Source organism: Anthonomus grandis, chromosome 13 (genome assembly GCF_022605725.1).
Source record: "Anthonomus grandis grandis chromosome 13, icAntGran1.3, whole genome shotgun sequence".
NCBI classification, from domain to species: Eukaryota; Metazoa; Arthropoda; class Insecta; order Coleoptera; family Curculionidae; genus Anthonomus; species Anthonomus grandis.
In genome coordinates, this window is record NC_065558.1 from 24,342,347 (window position 1) to 24,362,073 (window position 19,727).

General features: G+C 30.6%; 1 long non-coding RNA gene across 2 annotated transcripts; it reads left to right on the plus strand.

The window, feature by feature from the left end:
* Window positions 1-2,326: 2,326 nt before the first annotated feature.
* Window positions 2,327-4,871, plus strand: LOC126743520 (uncharacterized). Of its 2 annotated transcripts, none has more exons than XR_007662904.1 (3): window positions 2,327-4,225; window positions 4,304-4,437; window positions 4,495-4,871. It is a non-coding gene; the product is annotated as an uncharacterized LOC126743520 (long non-coding RNA). The 2 variants fall into 2 exon arrangements; XR_007662903.1 differs by having other exon boundaries at window positions 2,340-4,233.
* The last annotated feature ends 14,856 nt before the right edge of the window (window positions 4,872-19,727 follow it).

Consider the following 19,727-nt stretch of genomic DNA (forward strand, 5'->3'; position numbering starts at 1 on the left):
TAACTAATAATTTCCAGTAAAAAAACTCAATAAAAAAATAATTTTTTTTTTGGACAAAAATCGAAAGGGGTATACCCACGAAAAATTTCGAAAAAATGGTTTTTATTTTTTTCTAAATTAACTGTAACTCTGACAACTTTTTGTTTCAAATAAAAGTTCTCAGGAATTTTATGAGGTATCCGCATGTCAAAATAAATCGGTTCTAGCTATTATAGAATCGGAGAAAATTGAAAAAAACTGTAAAACATAAATATCGAAATATCAAGAGCCCTATGGAAAAATGTAAATTTTTTATTTTTCTATCCTACACTACTTCAGAGTACCTTTAAAAAAGGTTATTACCAATTTGACTCTAAAATGAACAGAAACCCTATTTCTTTGCAATTTTCGATTTTCGAACCAAATCCGGGGTCAAAATGACCATTTTTTCAAAATATGCTCCGAATTCAAAATTTCTTTTTTCTGGTTAAAGACCATTCAAAAACTAGTAAAAAAGCTTTATGACGAATTTTTTTACGATTCATACGAGTGTCACAATCTAAAGAGGAAGATCAGGTCCCATAAGAAGCAATGTATTAGGATAGGAAAAAGTGGTTTGTTTCTTGTTTTTTTTTTAATTTTTATTTTAAAAGGCAATTATAATAAAATAAAAAAAATTTAAAGAAAAAAAAAACGAATAAAAAAATTTATCAACTTATTGAATTGAAGCTATGAAAGCCGTGATCTCAATAATATAGTAAAAAATATATAAAAATACACCTTTTTTTGACACCGCATCAATGTCTTTTTTTTCTAAATTGATAAACTATTAATATAAATTTATTACCAATTTAGCAACCCCCACTAAAAGAACCCTACTAAAATAAAACTATTATCACTATTATTTTTTTTCCTGATATTTATACCTTGTCCTAACCTTTATGCTGCTATTACTATTAATATAAATATTATCTTTCTTGTAAATGTCCTTAAACCTTAAAACACCCTTTATAATACGATTACTATAATTATAAATAATATTTTTCTTATGAAAGCACTAAAACCCTAAAATATGCTGAAGATTAATATTACTTTTATTATAAATAATATTCTCCTTATTAATGCACTTAAACTTTAAAACACCCTGTAGATCAATATTACTATTATTATAAATATTATTTTCCTTATAAATGCCTTAAGACCTTAAAACCCCCCGTATAATTCTATTTCCATACTATTATTATCCTCATAAATGTTCCGTAATATCAATACCCTCTGTATATTTCAAATATATATTTCTTAATATTTATATTCATTTTATTTATCCTAGTAATTTATCAAGAAACCGCGTAAAATTGTCCCCATAATACTAATAATATTCATTAATAAAATAACTCATGACGTCACGAGACGAACACGACGCGTTTATAATTGTTGCCAGACATCCTCCATCCTTCTCTCAAACCGCTTTTCCTACTCTAACTCGTAGCGCAAACGGGGCCGAATTTGCCGCCACAATACCGAAAACCCCGCGGTTACGTCATCTGGCCATGTGCGACTCGATAATGACGTCGTCCGTATGCTTTTACATTGGGGCAATTTGGTGCTGGACCGCCAACTATTTTGTACCATGCGTTGGCTCCCGTGGTGTCGACGGTATGATTGGTTGATTGGAACGGCTTATTTTTGGGGGTTTTTCTTAAATAACAGCGCATTGCGGGAAAACGGTAACATTTGAAGAAAAACGGTTTTTAGTGGATTATAGCCAGATAGTGTCCGGTGATTTCAGAAAAAAAATGGTTTTCGTAGGTGTCATAGGTATGCCGGTATAAAGCGTCAAAGTTAAAAAAAGGTGTAGAGCAAAAACTGCTCTACGTAGAAGGTTGTAGAGTACGTCGAAAAATAGGATTTAAAAAGTTCTTAAAACGCTGAAAGTTTGAAGTCTCTAGGTGCCGCCGATAAAGAGTTATTAAGAAAAATAGAAAAAATCGGTCAAAAAAAGGCTCAAAAATGGGTTTATATTTGTTAACACAGCTCACCCTGTATAATACGTAGCGTCATGAGTAATACCTCTATTTAATCCTAAAGGATTAAGCTTTCAAACGGTGTTACCAAAAAAAATTTAAAAATTTTTTTAGAAGTAGAAAAAAATTAATTTCTCGAAAAATTCACTTTTTTTTTTTTTGAAAAAAAAAATTTTAAGTTTGAGCTCGTTTATCTCGGAACGAGTTTCTTTTGGAAAAAAATAGTTTTAATGAAAAAGAAAGCTACATTTACGTAGAAAAGGGCTGTTTTATTCGCATTATCGGGAACATTACCGTTTAGGCCCCACAGCCGTTTAAGTCCGCGAGGTACCGCGCAAAAAGTTCAAAATTCATTCACAGAAAAATCCGACTTCTAAAGGGTTTATCTTAAAAAGCGCCCTTTGGGAGTTGCTTTGCATAAAGGCCTTTGACGTCAATGAGTTTCAGAAAATTTGGCTCAGTCAGTTTTCCACAAGTTGCTGCACCGACTGTTTTCGCGAAAAAAGCGGTTTTTTGCCACGCCCGCCCCTTCGGGGCGGCGTGGCCAAAAAAAATTTACATCATCACGTAGCCTTAACCTTCCCACATAAAACGGTGAAAACCAGAAAAAAAAATTCGCCATAGAACAAAAGTTATTAGCGTTTATGTGTCGCAAGTCGGAACCTCCACCATTTTTTTCCGGTGCGTTCTTACAATACGCGAAGCGTATTGTAACAAGTAGACGCTTCGCGTCTACTTTAGTCCGTGGGGACCAGTAGAAATTTTAAAAATTTTTGTCAGTACTACAAAAAAAAAATCTCCAAAATTATCCAAGGAGTGCCCTAAACACGCAGTGGGGAAGAGACCTGCCGTATCCTCATAAGGCTCTGAGTTCAAACCTTAGCCTCGGCATGGTGCTCTACCCAACTTTTTCTTTTTTTAGTACTTGGAAAACATTAACATCTATAATAAATCCAAAAATCTCATCCATTATTCTCTAAGAGACCAACATACAAAATTGACGAAACACAAAGTCACGGTCTCACAACATGTAATTAAACGGGCTACACGTGTTTCGCTCTAGTTAGAGCATCATCAGGCCTTTAGAAGCCATCCACACACTTATGCTGTAACTGATGATGCTCTAACTAGAGCGAAACACGTGTAGCCCGTTTAATTACATGTTGTGAGACCGTGACTTTGTGTTTTTCTTTGTTTTTCGTCAATCTATAGTAAATACAGAGAGAAAAGGAAAGGTCTTATTATATATTATAATCAAAAATAAATTTCATTGAAATATTACTAACTTATTTCTGGGTATCATGCTTCAGAGAACCATGATGTGTTACAATACGCTCCGCTCTTTAATTTTAGTTTAGTAGAAAATATTCTCAAAACCTACATATATCAAAATTATGTCAGGGTTCTAAAATGAATCGGTAATAAAATCGTAAACCAGATCAACATTGGAAATAATTTAAAAAATTTGCTTTGGTCCGATTGAAAAAAGTACTATACTACCAAATAGTTACATCTATTCTGTAGCAATAAAAGTTATAAAATTCTGTCTATTATTAATTTTAATATTATAAAGTGTATCGTTTAACTCTTAGCCATTATTTATAATTTAATTGTTAATTATGCCTAAAAAAACGAATTAACAACTTTGGTATTGTTTGGAAGGTAAACAGCTTAATTCCTTTATGTAAAGCCACCTTAACATGTTTTTGCATAATTCTGACTCACGTTGGTTGCTATCGGGCTTAAGCCATAAAAATCGAAGAAAAAAAGAAGAAGACGAAGAGACTTTCACTTGTCATTTCAATGTCACTTTCCGGCCCACAAGCATAAACGCCACCGGCAACGGAAGTTCCCAAAATCCAAACAAATGTTGGAAGATATTTTTAAGTCTCCGCATCTTTCTTACTTTCCTATATGAAAATAAAATGTAAGTATCACAATTACACACATACAAGTTTTTTTTTTTAATTCAGTTTCATAATTACCAATTTTTAGTGAATAATCCTGAAATTTATGAAAATACATACATTTTAAGGTTATGTCATAATGTTTTGATTGTTATATTTGATTTTGTTTTTGTTATTTTAGTGGACTACACCAACAAAGGTTATGTGTTTTGCACCAGATTGAAAGCATCATAGCGAAAAACGGACCTGTCATATCTTTAAATTTTCAAAAGAGCCCCTGGAAAAAGAAAAATGAATATCTTTGCCAAGGAATAGGTACTAAGGTATTTTAACTAAATCTTTCATTTTTTTTAATACCTAAATGAGGTAATTTATAAATTTTGTTCCTTGTAGGCAAATGGATAAAAAACCTTCAGTCCATGCATTGGTATGTAATTGTTGACAAAAATACAATGAATGGCCTCACTACTTTTCCACATGCAAAGAGGTTAACCAAGGAGAAATTAAAGAAATTGTCAAAAACCTAGGTAAGTCTATACTTCCAACTTATTTTTATTTATTTCAAAGCTTGATTTTTTTTCAAGGTAAATACAGAATTGCTTAGTACAAACATATCTATACCCAGTACAAGTTCGTCCACTTCTTTGAAGCATGGTACTTCAAACAGAGACACTGTCAACAATTTTGTAGAAGGTGAGCCGGTGTCAAATTCCAGTAAGGGACATGATTTCAATTTTGCACCAACAGCAGAGCTAAAATTCATTTTGCCGCAAAAAACTGGAGGATGTGAAAGAAAAAAGTGCAGAAGTTAAAATTAAGTTTTTCATATGAGCACATAAAAAATAATCATGACAAAGTTCAGTTGTATACAGGTTTGACATGTAATAAATATTTTTGTAATCTTATTAAGTTAATTAGTTTTATATATTATTTAAATAATAATTGTATACTTCACATAGAATATGCAGAAATTATATGTACATATATAAATTTTTTTATTAAGATAAGGACAACATGTATTAAAGCATAAAACATAATATAAACACACACGTAATATCTTCATTAAAAATTATGATTGTATGTTATGTAGCATTAGAGCCTAAAAACATTAAGGAGAATAAAGGTCGTTATTGGCAAATGACAATATTATTTTCTCTATTTCCTACATTTTTGGTGAAGGGAATAGGCTCTGCCCTAAAAAGCCAGGTTAAACCAAGAGCAAAAAAGTTTAGGTCTCATGAGTGTAAGTAAAGTAAACCTTTCTATTAAAAAGGCCATCCAAGATAAAAAAAATATACTAAAAATATTAATGTTAATTCTTTAGCGACATCTAGGGTGGATATGCTGAATCAACTCATCAATTAATTCACTGTCGTACTGATGAAAGTTATGGCGTATTCACCAAAGTATGCAGATAATCGCTGATTTCAAAATAATTTTATTTGCGTTTTCAAATTATTCTTAAAATTCAAAACTTCTTTTTTTACCTTAAAGGCCATGCAAAACTTAGTAGAAAAGTTTATTAAGTAAATTTTCCACGATTTATACGTGCCACAAGATAAAGGGAAAAGAGGGTCCCATTTATTAGGGTATTGGGATAAGACAACTAGGTTTTTATGTCGATTTTTTTTATTTTCCATTTTTATTTTGAAAAGCAATTGTAATAAAATATAAAAAGAATTAACAGGAAAAGAATCGGTAATAAAAGAAACTATTAACGAATTGAATCGAAGCTATAGAAGCCGAGATATTAGTAAAAATGTGAGAAAAACAAAAGAAAACTGGTTTTTTCCCACGGTACAATTTTTTTTTTTTTAAATGATTATTGACAAATTTTAAAGTAAGGCCTAAACTAACAATTTCCAGTAAAAAAACTCAATAAAAAATAAATTTTTTTTTTGGTCGAAAATCGAAAGGGGTATACCCACGAAAAATTTCGAAAAAATGATTTTTATTTTTTTCTGAATTAACTGTGAGTCTGAGAACTTTTTGTTTCAAACAAAAGTTCTCGGGAATATTACGAGGTATCCGTATGTCAAAACGAATCGGTTCTAGCTATTATAGAATCGGAGAAAATTGCAAAAAACTGTAAAACATAAATATCGGATTATCAAGAGCCCTATGGAAAAATATCAATTTTTTATTTTTCTATCCTGCACTACTTCAGAGTACCTTTAAAAAAGGTTATTACCAATTTGACTCTAAAATGAACAGAAACCCTATTTCTTTGCAATTTTCGATTTTCGAACAAAATCCGGGGTCAAAATGACCATTTTTTCAAAATATGCTCTGAATTTAAAATTTCTTTTTTCTGGTTAAAGACCATTCAAAAACTAGTAAAAAAGCTTAATAGCAAAATTTTCCACGATTTAAATGAGTGCCACAATATAAAGAGAAAGATTAGGTCCCATAAGAATTCATGTTTGGGGATAAGAAAACCGGGTTTTTTCGTGGATTTTTTTGATTTTTCAGTTTTATTTTTGAGAGCCAATAGTAATAAAGTATTAAAAGAATTGACAGGAGAAGAATAAGAAATAAAAGAAACCATAAACGAATTGAATCGAAGCTATAGAAGCCGAGATATAAGTAAAAATGTGGGAAAAACAAAAGAAAACTTCCTTTTTCCCACCGTACAATTTTTTTTTCCTAAAATGATTAATGGCAAATTTTAAAGTAAACCCTAAACTAACAATTTCCAGTAAAAAAACTCAATAAAAAAAAAATTTTTTTTTGGTCGAAAATCGAAAGGGGTATACCCACGAAAAATTTCGAAAAAATGATTTTTATTTTTTTCTGAATTAACTGTGAGTCTGAGAACTTTTTGTTTCAAACAAAAGTTCTCGGGAATATTACGAGATATCCGTATGTCAAAACGAATCGGTTCTAGCTATCATAGAATCGGAGAAAATTGAAAAAAACTGTAAAACATAAATATCGAATTATCAAGAGCCCTATGGCAAAATTTTAATTTTTTATTTTCCTATCCTGTACTACTTTAGAGTACCTTTAAAAAAGATTATTACCGATTTGACTCTAAAATGAACGGAAAACCTATTTCTTTGCATTTTTCGATTTTCGAACAAAATCCGGGTCAAAATGACCATTTTTTCAAAACATGCTCCGAATTCAAAATTTCTTTTTTCTGGTTAAAGACCATTCAAAAACTAGTAAAAAAGCTTTATGACAAATTTTTCCACGATCCATACGAGTGCCACAATATAAATAGAAAGATTAGGTCCCATAAGAATTCATGTTTGGGGATAAGAAAACCGGGTTTTTTCGTGGATTTTTTTGATTTTTCAGTTTTATTTTTGAGAACCAATAGTAACTGGATATAAAAAGAATTGACAGGAGAAGAATAAGGAATAAAAGAAACCATAAACGAATTGAATCAAAGCTACAGAACCCGCGATACTATAGTAAAAATGTGGGAAAAACAAAAGAAAACTGGTTTTTTTCCCACCGTACAATTTTTTTTCCTAAAACGATTATTGGCATATTTTAAAGTAAGCCCTAAACTAACAATTTCCAGTAAAAAAGCCCAATAAAAAAATAATTTTTTTTTTGGTCGAAAATCGAAAGGGGTATACCCACGAAAAATTTCGAAAAAATGGTTTTTATTTTTTTATAAATAAACTATAACTCTGATAACTTTTTGTATTAAATAAAAGTTCTTGGGTATATTAAGAGGTATTCGCCTGTCAAAACGAATTAGTTCTAGCTATTATAGAATCGGAGAAAATTGAAAAAAACTGTAAAACATAAATATCGAATTATCAAGAGCCCTATGGCAAAATTTTAATTTTTTATTTTCCTATCCTGTACTACTTTAGAGTACCTTTAAAAAAGATTATTACCGATTTGACTCTAAAATGAACGGAAAACCTATTTCTTTGCATTTTTCGATTTTCGAACAAAATCCGGGTCAAAATGACCATTTTTTCAAAATATGCTCCGAATTCAAAATTTCTTTTTTCTGGTTAAAGACCATTCAAAAACTAGTGAAAAAGGTTTATGACAAATTTTTCCACGATTCATACGAGTGTCACAATCTAAAGAGGAAGATCAGGTCCCATAAGAAGCAATGTATTAGGATAGGAAAAAGTGGTTTGTTTCTTGTTTTTTTTTTTTTAATTTTTATTTTAAAAGGCAATTATAATAAAATAAAAAAAATTTAAAGAAAAAAAAAACGAATAAAAAAATTTATCAACTTATTGAATTGAAGCTATGAAAGCCGTGATCTCAATAATATAGTAAAAAAAATATAAAAATACACCTTTTTTTGACACCGCATCAATGTCTTTTTTTTCTAAATTGATAAACTATTAATATAAATTTATTACCAATTTAGCAACCCCCACTAAAAGAACCCTAACTAAAATAAAACTATTATTACTATTATTTTTTTTCCAGATATTTATACCTTGTCCTAACCTTTATGCTGCTATTACTATTATTATAAATATTATCTTTCTTGTCAATGTCCTTAAACCTTAAAACACCCTTTATAATATGATTAATATAATTATAAGTAATATTTTCCTTATAAATACCTTAAAACCTTAAAACCCCCCCGTATAATTCTATTTATATACTATTATTATCCTCATAAATGTTCCGTAATATCAATACCCTCTGTATATTTCAAATATATATTTCTTAATATTTATATTCATTTTATTTATCCTAGTAATTTATCAAGAAACCGCGTAAAATTGTCCCCATAATACTAATAATATTCATTAATAAAATAACTCATGACGTCACGAGACGAACACGACGCGTTTATAATTGTTGCCAGACATCCTCCATCCTTCTCTCAAACCGCTTTTCCTACTCTAACTCGTAGCGCAAACGGGGCCGAATTTGCCGCCACAATACCCCGAAAACCCCGCGCTTACGTCATCTGGCCATGTGCGACTCGATAATGACGTCGTCCGTATGCCTTTACATTGGGTCAATTTGGTGCTGGACCGCCACCGTTATTGTACCATGAGCTGGCTCCCTGTGTCTCGAGGGTATGACTGGTTGATTGGAACGGCTTATTTTTGGGGGTTTTTCTTAAATAACAGCTCGTTGCGGAAAAACGGTAACATTTGAAGAAAAACGGTTTTTAGTGGATTATAGCCAGATAGTGTCCGGTGATTTCAGAAAAAAAATGGTTTCCGTAGGTGTCATAGGTATGCCGGTATAAAGCGTCAAAGTTAAAAAAAGGTGTAGAGCAAAAACTGCTCTACGTAGAAGATTGTAGACTATGTCGAAAAATAGGATTTAAAAAGTTCTTAAAATGCTGAAAGTTTGAAATTTCTAGGTGCCGCCAATAAAGAGTTATTAAGAAAAGTAGAAAAAAACGGTCAAAAAAAGGCTCAAAAAGGGGTTTATATTTATTAACACAGCTCACCCCGTATAATACGTAGCACCATGAATAATACCTCTATTTAATCCTAAAGGATTAAGCTTTCAAACGGTGTTAACAAAAAAATTTAAAAAAATTTTTTAGAAGTAGAAAAAAATTTATTTCTCGAAAAATTCACTTTTTTTTTTCTCGAAAAAAAAATTTTTAAGTTTGAGCTCGTTTATCTCGGAAGGAGTTTCTTTTGGAAAAAAATAGTTTAGATAAAAAAGAAAGCTACATTTACGTAGAAAAGGGCTGTTTTATTCGCATTACCGGGAACATTACCGTTTAGGCCCCACGGCCGTTTAAGTCCGCGAGGTACCGCGCAAAAAGTTCAAAATTCATTCACAGAAAAATCCGACTTCTAAAGGGTTTATCTTAAAAAGCGCCCTTTAGGAGCTGCTTTATATAAAGGCCTTTAACGTCAATGAGTTTCAGAAAAATCGGCCCGGTCAGTTTTCCACAACGACTTAATCAAATTTTTTTCGTCAAAAAACCGTTTTTTGCCACGCCCACCCCTTCGGGGTGGGCGTGGCGAAAAAATTTTTCCACCGTTATATACTCTCATCCTTCCTACATATAACGGTAAAAATCGGAAAAAAAAATTCGGGATAGAACCAAAGTTATTAGCGTTTATGTGACGCAGGGTCCGAAAATCCTTCAATTTAGCTGGATGCGTTCTTACAATACGCGAAGCGTATTGTAACAAGTATAGTCGCTTCGCTCCTATACTTTGGGTCCGTGGGGACCAGTTTGGAACCTTTAGGTCTTGTCAGTGATGGGCCTTAGAGGATTTCTTAAAAAAAATCGCAAATTATCAGGTGTACTTAGGTGAGGCTAACGTTTATCTGCCAAGGAAAGAGAGGACCAGTTGTTGGGGTATCATGCTTCAAAGAACCATAATTTGTTATATAGTCGCGTTGTGTGTCAATATACTGTCTTATATTTCAAATATCTGTGAAAGTATATTAATTGTATTCTAAATAAAGCCTGAATACCAAATTCGAACAGAATCGGACTAATAGCAAAAAAGTTACGGTAGTCACGTGACCTAGGCTGACACTCAAATGTCAGTTATCTGTCATAATTTATTAGTTGTATCCTAAATAAACCATAAATACCAAATTCAGAGAGAAGTTCCCATAAGGGTCTATTTATTGAAATAGAACAAACGGGATTTTACGTCGATTTGTTTTAATTTTTCTTTTTATTTTAAAATGTAATAGTCATAAAATATCAAAAGAATTGACAGGAGGAGAATAAGAAATAAAAGAAACCATCAACGAATTGAATCGAAGCTATAGAAGCCGAGATATAAGTAAAAATGTGGGAAAAACAAAAGAAAACTGGTTTTTTCCCACGGTATAATTTTTTTTCTTAAAATAATTTATGACAAATTTTAGTTTTAGCCCTAAACTTGTAATTTTCACAAAAAAAACCCTAGAAAAAAACATTTTTTTTTTGGTCGAAAATCGAAAGGGGTATACCCACGAAAAATTAAAAAAAAATGGTTTTTATTTTTTTATAAATAAAATATAACTCTGACAACTTTTTGTCTTAAACAAAAGTTTTCGGAAATATTACGAGGTATCCGAATGTTAAAACGAATCGGTTCTAGCTATTATACAATCGGAGAAAATTGGAAAAAACTATTAAACATAAATATCGAATTATCAAGAGCCCTATGGAAAAATTTAAATTTTTTATTTTTCTATCCTGTACTACTTCAGAGTATCTTTAAAAAAGATTATTACCAATTTGACTCTAAAATGAACGGAAAACCTATTTCTTTGCATTTTTCGATTTTCGAACAAAATCCGGGGTCAAAATGACAATTTTTTCAAAATATGCTCCGAATTCAAAATTTCTTTTTTCTGGTTAAAGACCATTCAAAAACTAGCAAAAAAGCCTAATAACAAAAATTTCCACGATTTATACGAGTGGCACAATATAAAGGTAAAATTAGGTCCCATAAGAGTCTATGTATTTACGTCGATTTTTAAAATTTTTCAGTTTTATTTCGAAATGCAATTGTAATAAAATATAAAAAGAATTAACAGGAGAAGAATAAGGAATAATAGAAACCATCAACGAATTGAATCGAAGCTATAGAAGTCGAGATATTAGTAAAAATGTGAAAAAAAATAAAAGAAAACTCGTTTTTTTCCCACGGTACCATTTTTTTTTGTTAAAATTATAATCGACAAATCATAATGTAAGCCCTATGATGGCAATTTCAAGTAAAAAAACCCAAGAAAAAAAAAATTTTTTTTTGCTCCAAAATCGAAAGGGGTATAGCCATGAAAAATTGTGAAAAAATGGTTTTTATTTTTTTCTAAATAAACTATAACTCTGACAACTTTTTGTCTTAAACAAAAGTTCTAGGGAATGTTACGAGGTATTTGAATGTTAAAACTAATTGATTATAGCTATCACAGATTCGGAGAAAATTGTAAAAAACTATTAATCATAAATATCAAGATATCAAGAGCCCTATGGAAAAATTTCAATTTTTTATTTTTCTATCTTGTACTACTTCAGGATACCTTTAAAAAAGATTATTATCGATTTGACTCCAAAATGAACAGAAAACTTATTTATTTGCATTTATCAATTTTCGAACAAAATCCGGCCCAAAATGAACATTTTTTCAAAACATGCTCCAAATTCAAAATTTCTTTTTTCTGGTTAAAGACCATTCAAAAGGTAATAAAAAAGCTTTATGACAAAATTTTTCAAAATCTATAATAATGCTACAATATTATAAAAGAAGATAAGTTTCCTTTAAAGCATACCGAACCGATGATTTTTTAATTTTTTTTTGAAAGGCAAATTTAAGAAATAATTTAACTAATTAAGATAAAAGAAATAGGGTAATACAAAATATTATCTAAAAATATATACATATCATCTAATAGCAAATTTCAATTGAATGGGAAATTTTGATAGTCACGTGATCCTAGAACTTAATAATTTAAAATTTTGTAAAAAATCAACAATTGCATCCTAAATAAACCCCAAATTCCAAATTTGAACCCAATCGGATCCATAGCAAAAAAGTTATGGAAGTCACGTGACTTTAAAATTCAATATGTCAAATTTCTAGCGAAATTTATTACTTGCATCCTAAATAAAGCCCAAATATTAAATTTCAACCCAATCGGATCAATAGCCAAAGAATTATGAAAGTCACGTGACTTTAAAATATAATTTGTCAATTATCTGTTAAAATTTATTAATTGTATCCTAAATAAAGCATAAATACCAAATTTGAATCCAATCGGACTCATAGCAAAAAAGTTACAATAGTCACGTGACCCGGAAGTCAAATGTCAAATATCTGTGAAAAATTAATAATTGCATCCTAAATAAACCCCAAATACCAAATTTCAATCAAATCGGACAAATAGGAAGAAAGTTAAGGTAGTCACGTGACCTTAAAACATAGTCATGTCAAATATCTGTAAAAATTTATTAATCTTATCCGAAATAGGTACTAGGTACCAAATTTCAACCAAATCGCACCAATACCAAAAAAGTTATGATACTCGACTAACCTTAAAAATCAATAATTTCAAAAAAATTTTATTTATAACCAAAAAGCAATGTTTAAGAATTATTAACATATATTAATAATAAACTAAGTAGTAAAAACTCACCTAATATCTAAATTTTTATTTTAAATTAAATAGATCATTACGACTGACCCGTGTATATATTCGAATAATTTTAATAAAATAATCGGGCAAATTTCATTTCGTCTCACCCCGGTATGAAACCACTGACTTTTCAAAAAAACGGCATTTTTCGAAGACGTCAAAATGTTTGCCGAATTTTCCTGGCCGCAATACACAATTTCCCCAATTGATATGCACAGATTCGGAAAGCCCATTCATTTTCTGATTCGGTGCTTCCTTTCCCTGATCGTTTCCGGTTCATTTTCATTCATAATTTTACAAAAAACCCAACCAAGTCCCGGCCACCTGTCACGAGCAAAAAATTTGTATCCACCATGCGTCAAAGTATTGTTCCCACTAGCCATTTCATCAGAGTTTAGGTTGACACCTCCAATTACCTGCAAAAACGCAAAAAAATGGACTTTTTTCATAAAATCGCATTTTTCGGGTACTTGTACTATCGCTGGAACTTTGAAATTTTAGTATGTGTTGTAAAACAAAATTTCGGATCTTTTAGACGATGTCTGATCTTTTCACCATGTACAGGGACGCGGCAAATGAATTAAACGCGAAAATTCGAATTGCTCAGAACCTATTAAAGTTGGAAGATTGTAATTTTACACAAATAATGGGGTTATTAAAGTATTTAATGCCTGAGAATATAAATTGTCCAGGTGCAACCACTAAAAAGTTATTAAATAAAATGTGATTTTTGGGTCGGACCTTCATGGGTAAAGTTCATTATTGCTCGCCCTGTATGGTTCCCAAAAATTTCGGTTATATGGCATATGAAAGGTAAAGGATGAAGTTATTTTTTGAAAAAAAAAATTTTCCCAAAATAAGTATCGTTTGGCGGAAAATCTCAAAAAACTGAAAATGCCAGAACTCGTAAAATAAATTTTTTACAAAAAAAAGCTCCAAGTATGTCAAATCTCTTATAAAACGAAGTCTTTTCGCCGAAACAATTTTTTTATAAAATTTTTTTTTTAGCCTCTGGAGAAGTTTGAATTTTTTTTTTAGTCACTTTTGTTCGCTTATAACAACTCACCCTGTATACCGATCGGGCCCAAAAAGTATACAGACACGTAAGCCCCAAGAACCCTTATATCCTGAAAATTTCAACTCGATTGAACGCTTTAAAATTGAGATCTCGTGAGCAACTCGATTTTTACCAATTTTTTTACGAATTTTTGACTTTGAGACAGTACCGCTCCGTTTGGTGGTACCGGAAAAAAAAATTGTTTACGGATCCATTATTCCCAATGTGTTGAGAGACCCTATGCCAAATTTCATCGTTTCGCTAGCCATACAGCCAAAGATATGAATTTTTATTTCCAAAAAAACACGATTTTTCGGGCCCGACGTGGCGTGCATAATATAGTCTGCGACTATATAACAAGTATAGTCGCTTCGCTCCTATACTTTTGGTCCGTGGGGACCAGTTTGGAACCTTTAGGTCTTGTCAGTGATGGGCCTTAGAGGATTTCTTAAAAAAAATCGCAAATTATCAGGTGTACTTAGGTGAGGCTAACGTTTATCTGCCAAGGAAAGAGAGGACCAGTTGTTGGGGTATCATGCTTCAAAGAACCATAATTTGTTATATAGTCGCGTTGTGTGTCAATATACTGTCTTATATTTCAAATATCTGTGAAAGTATATTAATTGTATTCTAAATAAAGCCTGAATACCAAATTCCAACAGAATCGGACCAATAGCAAAAAAGTTACGGTAGTCACGTGACCTAGGCTGACACTCAAATGTCAGTTATCTGTCATAATTTATTAGTTGTATCCTAAATAAACCATAAATACCAAATTCAGAGAGAAGTTCCCATAAGGGTCTATTTCTTGAAATAGAACAAACAGGGATTTTACGTCGATTTGTTTTAATTTTTCTTTTTATTTTAAAATGTAATAGTAATAAAATATCAAAAGAATTGACAGGAGAAGAATAAAAAATAAAAAAAACCATAAATAAATTGAATCGAAGCTATAGAAGCCGAGATATAAGTAAAAATGTGGGAAAAACAAAAGAAAACTGGTTTTTTCCCACGGTATAATTTTTTTTCTTAAAATAATTTATGACAAATTTTAGTTTTAGCCCTAAACTTGTAATTTTCACAAAAAAAACCTAAGAAAAAAAATTTTTTTTTTTGGTCGAAAATCGAAAGGGGTATACCCACGAAAAATTAAAAAAAAATGGTTTTTATTTTTTTATAAATAAAATATAACTCTGACAACTTTTTGTCTTAAACAAAAGTTTTTGAAAATATTACGAGGTATCCGTGCGTTAAAACGAATCGGTTCTAACTATTATACAATCGGAGAAAATTGGAAAAAACTATTAAACATAAATATCGAATTATCAAGAACCCTATGGAAAAATTTTAATTTTTTATTTTTCTATCCTGTACTACTTCAGAGTATCTTTAAAAAAGATTATTACCAATTTGACTCTAAAATGAACGGAAAACCTATTTCTTTGCATTTTTCGATTTTCGTACAAAATCCGGGGTCAAAATGACCATTTTTTTCAAAATATGCTCCGAATTCAAAATTTCTTTTTTCTGGTTAAAGACCATTTAAAAACTAGTAAAAAAGCCTAATAACAAAAATTTCCACGATTTATACGAGTGGCACAATATAAAGGTAAAATTAGGTCCCATAAGAGTCTATGTATTTACGTCGATTTTTAAAATTTTTCAGTTTTATTTCGAAAGGCAATTGTAATAAAATATAAAAAGAATTAACAGGAGGAGAATAAGGAATAATAGAAACTATCAACGAATTGAATCAAAGCTATACAAGTCGAGATATTAGTAAAAATGTGAAAAAAAATAAAAGAAAACTCGTTTTTTCCCACGGTACCATTTTTTTTCTTAAAATTATAATCGACAAATTATAATGTAAGCCCTAAGTTGGCAATTTCCAGCAAAAAAAACCCAAGAAAAAAAATTTTTTTTTGCTCCAAAATCGAAAGGGGTATAGCCATGAAAAATTGTGAAAAAATGGTTTTTATTTTTTTCTAAATAAACTATAACTCTGACAACTTTTTGTCTTAAACAAAAGTTTTCGGGAATATTCCGAGGTATCCGAATGTTAAAACGAATTGATTATAGCTATCACAGAATCGGAGAAAATTGGAAAAAACTATTAAACATAAATATCGAAATATCAAGAGCCCTATGGAATAATTTCAATTTTTTATTTTTCTATCTTGTACTACTCCAGGATACCTTTTAAAAAGGTTATTATCGATTTGACTCTAAAATGAACAGAAAACCTATTTATTTGCATTTATCGATTTTCGAACAAAATCCGGCCCAAAATGAAAATTTTTCAAAACATGCTCCAAATTCAAAATTTCTTTTTTCTGGCTAAAGACCATTCAAAAAGTAATGAAAAAGCTTTATGACAAAATTTTTCAAAATCTATAATAATGCTACAATATTATGAAAGAAGATAAGTTCCCTTTAAAGCCTATGTATTCGAACCGATGATTTTTTAATGTTTTTTAAAAAGGCAAATTTAAGAAATAATTTAACTAATTAAGATAAAACGAATAGGGTAATACAAAATATTATTTATAAATATATAAATATCATCTAATAGCAGATTTCAATCAAATAGGAAATTTTGATAGTCACGTGACCCTAGAACATAATGTTTTAAAATTTTGTAAAAAATCAACAATTGCATCCTAAATAAACCCCAAATTCCAAATTTGAACACAATCGGATCAAAAGCAAAAAAGTTATGGAAGTCACGTGACTTTAAAATTCAATATGTCAAATTTCTGGCAAAATTTATTACTTGAATCCTAAATAAAGCCCAAATACTAAATTTCAACACAATCGGATCAATAGCAAAAGAATTATCAAAGTCACGTGACTTTAAAATATAATTTGTCAATTATCTGTTAAAATTTATTAATTGTATCCTAAATAAAGCATAAATATCAAATTTGAACCCAATCGGACTCATAGCAAAAAAGTTACAATAGTCACGTGACCCGGAAGTAAAATGTCAAATATCTGTCAAAAATTAATAATTGCATCCTAAATAAAGCCCAAATACCAAATTTGAACCCAATCAGACCAATAGCAAAAAAGTTACAATAGTCACGTGACCTGGAAGTCAAATGTCAAATATCTGTGAAAAATTCATAATTGCATCCTAAATAAACCCCAAATACCAAATTTCTAACAAATCTGACAAATAGGAAGAAAGTTAAGGTAGTCACGTGACCTTAAAACATAGTCATGTCAAATATCTGTAAAAATTTATTAATCTTATCCGAAATAGGTACTAGGTACCAAATTTCAACCAAATCGCACCAATACCAAAAAAGTTATGATACTCGACTAACCTTAAAAATCAATAATTTCAAAAAATTTTTATTTATATCCCAAAAGCAATGTTTAAGAATTGTTAACATTTATTAATATTAAACTAAATAGTAAAAACTCACCTAATATCTAAATTCTTATTTAAAATTAAGTAGATCATTACGACTGACCCGTGTATATATTCGAATAATTTTAATAAAATAATCGGGCAAATTTCATTTCGTCTCACCCCGGTATAAAGACACTGACATTTCAAAAAAACGGCATTTTTCGAAGACGTCAAAATGTTTGCCGAATTTTCCTGGCCGCAATACACAATTTCCCCAATTGATATGCACAGATTCGGAAAGCCCATTCATTTTCTGATTCGGTGCTTCCTTTCCCTGATCGTTTCCGGTTCATTTTCATTCATAATTTTACAAAAAACCCAACCAAGTCCCGGCCACCTGTCACGAGCAAAAAATTTGTATCCACCATGCGTCAAAGTATTGTTCCCACCAGCCATTTCATCAGAGTTTAGGTTGACACCTCCAATTACCTGCAAAAACGCAAAAAAATGGACTTTTTTCATAAAATTGCATTTTTCGGGTACTTGTACTATCGCTGGAACCCTGAAATTTTAGTATGTGTTGTAAAACAAAATTTCGGATCCTTTAGATGTTGTTTGATCTTTTCACCATGTACAGGGACGCCGCAAATGAATTAAACGCGAAAATTCGAATTGCTCAGAACCTATTAAAGTTGGAAGATTGTAATTTTACACAAATACTGGGGTTATTAAAGTATTTAATCCCTGAGAATATAAATGGTCCAGATGCCACCACTAAAAAGTTATTAAATAAAATGTGATTTTTAGGTCGGACCTTCATGGGTAAAGTTCATTATTGCTCGCCCTGTATGGTTCCCAAAAATTTCGGTTATATGGCATATGAAAGGTAAAGGATGAAGTTATTTTTTGAAAAAAAAATTTTTCCCAAAATAAGTATCGTTTGGCGGAAAATCCCAAAAAACTGAAAATGCCAGAACTCGTAAAATAAATTTTTTACAAAAAAAAGCTCCAAGTATGTCAAATCTCTTATAAAACGAAGTCTTTTCGCCGAAACACTTTTTTTATAAAAATTTTTTTTTAGCCTCTGGAGAAGTTTGAATTTTTTTTTTAGTCACTTTTGTTCGCTTATAACAACTCACCCTGTACACCGATCGGGCCCAAAAAGTATACAGACATGAATTACTATAAAGTCTTTTAGGCCTAAAAATTTCAATTTTTTTGACAGCGTTAAAATTGAGATCTCGTGCAAAAATGAATTTTGACCCGTTTTTTTACGAATTTTTGACTTTGAGACAGTACCGCTCCGTTTGGTGGTACCGGAAAAAAAATTCGTTTACGGATCCATCATTCCCAATGTATTGAGAGACCCTATGCCAAATTTTATCGTTTCGCTAGCCATACAGCCAAAGATATGAATTTTTATTTCCAAAAAAACACGATTTTTCGGACCCGAGGTGGCGTGCTTAATATAGTCGCAGACGCTCCTATATAACAAGTATAGTCGCTTCGCTCCTATACTTTTGGTCCGTGGGGACCAGTTTGGAACCTCTAAGTCCTGTCAGTGATGGGCCTTAGAGGATTTCTTAAAACAAAACAAAAATTATCAGGTGTACCAACGTTTATATGCCAAGGAAAGAGATGACCAGTGGTTGGGGTATCATGCTTCAAAGAACCATAATTTGTTATATAGTCGCGTTGTGTGTCGATATACTGTCTTATATTTCAAATATCTGTGAAAGTATATTAATTGTATTCTAAATAAAGCCTGAATACCAAATTCGAACAGACTCGGACCAATAGCAAAAAAGTTACGGTAGTCACGTGACCTAGGCTGAAACTCAAATGTCAGTTATCTGTCATAATTTATTAGTTGTATCCTAAATAAACCAAAAATACCAAATTCAGAAAAAAGTTCCCATAAGGGTCTATTTATTGAAATAGAACAAACAGGATTTTACGTCGATTTGTTTTAATTTTTCTTTTTATTTTAAAATGTAATAGTAATAAAATATCAAAAGAATTGACAGGAGGAGAATTAGAAATAAAAGAAACCATCAACGAATTGAATCGAAGCTATAGAAGTCGAGATATTAGTAAAAATGTGGGAAAAACAAAAGAAAACTGGTTTTTTCCCACGGTATAATTTTTTTTCTTAAAATAATTTATGATAAATTTTAGTTTTAGCCCTAAACTTATAATTTTCACAAAAAAAACCCAAGAAAAAAAATTTTTTTTTTTTGGTCGAAAATCGAAAGGGGTATACCCACGAAAAATTTTAAAAAAATGGTTTTTATTTTTTTATAAATAAAATATAACTCTGACAACTGTTTGTCTTAAACAAAAGTTTT